General features: G+C 45.5%; 1 protein-coding gene across 1 annotated transcript in view; it reads right to left on the bottom strand.

Annotated features, from left to right (window-relative positions):
* The window catches only part of RALGPS1 (Ral GEF with PH domain and SH3 binding motif 1), a 353,981-nt gene extending 350,641 nt beyond the window's left edge, over window positions 1–3,340 (bottom strand). Inside the window, exon 1 of the mRNA XM_045288509.1 lies at window positions 3,265–3,340. The gene's annotated coding sequence lies outside the window, so the exon portion shown is untranslated. The remainder of the gene's footprint in view (window positions 1–3,264) is intronic.
* Between the last annotated feature and the right edge of the window lie 1,745 nt (window positions 3,341–5,085).

The raw sequence follows: 5,085 nt of genomic DNA, 5'->3' as shown, positions 1-5,085 counted from the left end.
AATATTTTCGTAGTTAGAGCGTAGAGGACATGAAAAAACACCCTTTAGTCACCATTACACTCGTGTTACCCAAAAGCAAAAATGCATCTGATACGTAGCTCCGATACGTAGTGATGCAGACAGAAGCGTGTACAGTATGAGCCAATCAGTGGCAGTAATGACAGAGCATGCGCTGTTACGCAAAACCCGCGATAGAGTGAAGCCGTGGAAGTCGAAGCGCGAAGTGGCGAGGGTTCACTGTATATCTCAACCGTACAACTGTGCATTACTGAACCCTGAAGTAGTATTACTGAACCAGTGAGTTCAAGCAGCAGGTGAGGCTGGAACCCCACTCTCCCCCTTGGCGTCATCTTTAATTTAATACTACAGAGCTGATGCCAGGGGCTTAGGTGGAGAGCAAATGTTTTGAGAATGATGAGGGCAATGACTGTACAAATGTGCTTTACACAATGGATGGATGTATGGATCGTGATGAGTTGTCCCCTTCAGATTCCTTGTCCCTCGGACATAAATATTGGTCTGAGTGGCTGAAAACGAAGGAAAAGTAAAACTGAAGTGGACTTGGAGTCTTTAATAGCTTACAAGTTCATTTCAAACATACGGGAAAACAGAGGGAAAAAAAGTTGTATGAGCCCTAATAAAACGATTTAAAAAAAGATATCAGGAACCAGATCCGTAATAACGATGATCCCACCATCCTCTCCCGGGCTGCCTACTTCTGTAATTCTTTCATGCAATGATATAAGCCAGTGCTTCCCAGAGTGGGTGATGTCAATGCTGGGATGCTATAATGACCCAGAGGGCTACAAAAACAGATACCTACACTTTACCCAGATTATGGGCTTTAGCACAAAATTTTTCACTGTCAGGGGAGCACTGAGTAATTAAAAAAATGTTTTTCTGAAAAGGGGGTAACAGGTCAAATTAATTTGGGAGCCTGTAGTATAAACCCTTTTAAGTTTAAGGGGTTGTAGATTGCGTACAAGCAACCTTAGTCGTGATTAATACATCTTCTGGTGCCTGACAATTAAAACTGAGCCCTTCATTTATCTTTCTGTAACATATAAATAACAACCACTCTGCTTTATTTGTCCTATATTTATTTAAGTACCCTAAATGTTCTAAATGTTGAACATTTATTTCCCTACTGTCTTCCTTCCTCCCAAAGCCTTAGGTTTTGTAGAGGAGGTTTTGAAGTTTTAATTTTAGCATAGTATGTCTTCCTTTACAGCGGGTCTCTTTTATTTTAAAAGTTCTTAACACACAATAGAAATTCCAATTCACAATCCAAATCCAGTTCCAACTTAGTACTGAGACTCAAGTGTATCCCCTGAAAGGTGCACTGCTCTTCACTGCTCCTGCACCTCTCTTCCTCTACTGCACTGTTTCTGCTCTGCTCCACTTGTCCTCCTTCAGATCGACAACATCACTGCATACGTTCTTCAGGCACAGTCAATGTAAGACCGATATTTTATGTCCTCCTGTTTGAAAATGAGTATCTTTTGTAATGATGTGATTGACATCTTGGCTGGCTGTGTAAAGGTCAGTCCCTTTCTCCCTTCAATAGTTTGGAAACACCACTCCACAGTCTTCCGGCTCAAAGGATGCATATGAGAAGCCCATGAGAGTCAAATTCACTTTCCTTTGCAAACAACCTATCTTTTCTTCCTAGAAAATTTTAAACGTTGTTTTCTTCTTCTTGGAGTTGAAGAACTTCACTAGAGAAAGTCTAAATGTTGTGCTTTGTGTGTGCTGCATGGATCTATTTACCTGAAGAATCAATTTTTCCTTCAACCCAGTGAGTTTTTCTTCTATCGTTTTCCTATTGCCTCTCCACCTCTTCCTTTTTCTCCTTTGGAACTTCCACCGCGCATCCATCAGGCCTCCTGTATGAGGCTCCAACATGTGTCACATGCTCATTCACCACTTCCACTTCTTTTCAATACTGCTCTGGGTTGCATGCTTTTCCACTTGACTTTCCAAACCACTAATTTAGTTCTACTGTTGTTTGGTTTTTTCCTTCGATTCAAAAATCATGTATTTTACAGTTCATGAAAGCCTCTGGTACACTTCAATCTGCGCTCTTTGGAACTCTTTTCTAAGTTAACATTCGTGTACACCCTCTCCCTTCATCCTGCTTCAAAGGAGCTGGTGCTGAGAATGGAGCTTATCTTCCCTCTCTTCTGCAGCCAAGACACTTGAATGTATTGTCATTTGTCTTTTTGCTTATTGATGGCTGCTGTTTTCTTACCCCGTGCTCATGACGGGCAAGATGAGCTTCTGGGGCAGCTGCAGCTGCAGCCTCTCTCGTGGAATTCAGCTTTAAACGGGCTCAAAAGCAAGCACAGAAGAGAGGAATTCCAATTCTAGAACCAGACTGACCTAGATTCAAATCCCACCTCTGCTATCTACTTTCTGTGAGACCTCAGGGAAATTATTTATCTCTGAGTCTCAGTTTTCTAGGATGCTCTTTGTTTGACACCAGCAGCTGTTTCCAGCATCCTCCTTAGGGAACCCAATCCTGCTGGCATGTAAGGTTTGGGTAACTTCTTTGGTGCTTCTTCTTAGCAGTATCTGAATTACTTAGGGTGGAGTTAATCAGAGGGCATCAAGGAAGATCAGGATCCTGGGCAGCAAAGCATCAGAAGTTATACCTTCTGCCTCCTTTGTGATAAAAGGTTGACAGGAGGGTGTGGCTACTAGAAGAATCTGAAAAATACTATAATATTTCAGCTTTTAATATTTTTTGTGACTAATTCTACCTGAATAAAATCTAAGCCTCTCCCCCTAACTTTCCCCCAGTTCTTTCATGTTATCTCAAGACCAGGGTCACATAGAGGGTGGATCCTCGGAGCCATCACAGATTTCACACTGACTTCAGTCCTGAAATGTTTATTGAGCGCTTACTGTGTGTGGCATTGAGCAAGGGGATACAATAATGGGCAAGGTGTAGCCTCTGCTGTAAACAAGCTCAAAGCTGGTCAAGGAAGCAAGACAGGAGGAATGGAGGACATGAGAAAACATGATCTAATGCAGAATACAGTCAGGGTCATGAGAGAGGTTAAACCATGTGTCAGGAGGGCTTAAAAGAAGGAGTGTTCCCGTCAGCTGGGGGTGCAGAGAGGTTAGAGGGAAGCTTACAGTCCTTCAAGACAACGATAGCCTTTCATTTGTCTTCATTTTCTCTTACTCCACGGCCCCTTAGAGCATGGTCACCTGCTTACGAGGGCCTGGGTCACTACAGAGTGCAGTGTACTGACTTACCAGGAATACATGTTGGGCTTCATAATTCCCAGGCCAATAGGACATACCATCCCAGCGTGTCGCTTGCCAAACAGTAGCTGTGGTAAAAGTAGGGGAAATCATTCAGTTTATATCCATGTTCCATATATGGTACTGCTTTGTTTTCAAAGTTCAGCGTGATCAGACCAACTACAGTGCTTCAAGATCTGATTTCAACCTGTTCTTTGAAATGCCAAATATTTTCCCCATAGATCAATGTTTGATGTTATCATTAGCCTGTCCTGGTCTAGGTACTAAATAGGCATGTGCTCTGCAGTCACTGCTCTGCTTTCTCATCAGGCTTTGAACACACGCTGTGGTAAATAAGCAAAGGAGCACTCGCATGGGGACTCTAAACACCAGGATAAGCGTGGGTGCCATGGGAAATGCACCCCAGCAGGTCAAAACTTACTAGCCAAGGCTTTGGGTACCACCCAGCAAGAGAGAAACCCAGGAATGCCCAGACACAAACACTCCTGCCCTTAACACAGCTGGTTCTCTGAAAAGTGAGCATGTGGTGAGGGAGGGAACAGCAGCCAACTCAGGGCCAGCCTGTCACAGCCCAGATTCCACAGAAAGGTGCCCGCTGCTGGGCCTCCAAACCTGCAGACAGTCCCACTGCAGGCTCAAGGCTCTCCTCCGTGGTGGGCACAGCCTACACTGCAAGTCACATCTGTCCAGTGGGGCAGACAGCCTCCTCCACTGAGAAAGAAGGCTACACATCCACTCTCTCGCAGCCTTCTGCATCTTCTCCTGGTCTTCCTCTCACTTCAGAGAAAGAGGCTTGGAGCTGGGACCAAGGCTGCCGCCCTGGATTGGGAGATCCAGTCCCTCCCACTTCTCAGTCAGGCCCCTGGTTCTTTCACTCCAGCCATCCGTCCCTCTGCCTAAGAACAACCCCAGTTCTCCCAGTTCTTCAGAGTCCCTGTGACCTTTGAACCCCAGGCTGCTTTCCTGTTAGACACTGCACCCACTGCCATCTATCCAACTCGCAGGGACCCTACAGAACAGAGTAGAACTGCCCCACAGGGTGTCCTAGGCTGTAGATCTCTACGGAGCAGACTACGTCCTCTTTTACCTATGGAGCAGCTGGGGGGTGGGGGGTTTCAAGCCACCAACCTCGCAGTAAGCAGCTAAATGCCTAATAACTGCACCACCAGCTTACCCAAACCAAGCCCACTGTCCCAGCAAGTCAATTCCAACTCATAACAAGCCTATCTAGGATTTCTTAGGCTGTAAATCTTTATGAGATCAAACAGCCTCATCTTTCTCTCAAGCGATGGCTGGTGGATTCAAACTGCCGACCTTGAGGCTAGTAGACCAATGCTAACCTGATACCACCATCAGGCTCCACCCAGGTTACCTGGAGCTTTTAATTTCTGAATCTAGTAGTCTAATGCTCTCTTACCTCTTTGTAGCCTTTAACACGGTTCACCAGTCCCTCTTTCTAAAACTCATTTTTGACCCCTAATCATACTCACAAGGAGCCAGTAAGCTACACGTTAGGCTGCCAACCACAAGGTCAGCAGTTCCAAACCACCAGCCATTCGTCAGGAGAAAGAGGAGGCTTTCTACTCCCCTCAAGAGTTGGGGTCTCCAGTGTGGGAATTGCACCCGATCTGATCCCGCCACACTGAGGCAAAGCACTGGGGGAGTGCAGCGGAACATCAGGGAATGGAGCAGCAAGGTCCCCAGGGAATGATGAAGGTGGACTTTGGGGCCAGGGCATGGTGCCCCAACAGATTGGACTGGAAAACACTCCTAAAGGTCAGCGATCCTTGAACTAACTACAAGCTTTTCTTT

Source organism: Echinops telfairi, unplaced genomic scaffold (genome assembly GCF_000313985.2).
Source record: "Echinops telfairi isolate 266 unplaced genomic scaffold, ASM31398v2 ScPeMD7_22;HRSCAF=79, whole genome shotgun sequence".
NCBI classification, from domain to species: Eukaryota; Metazoa; Chordata; class Mammalia; order Afrosoricida; family Tenrecidae; genus Echinops; species Echinops telfairi.
This window is presented reverse-complemented; position numbering and strand designations above follow the sequence as displayed.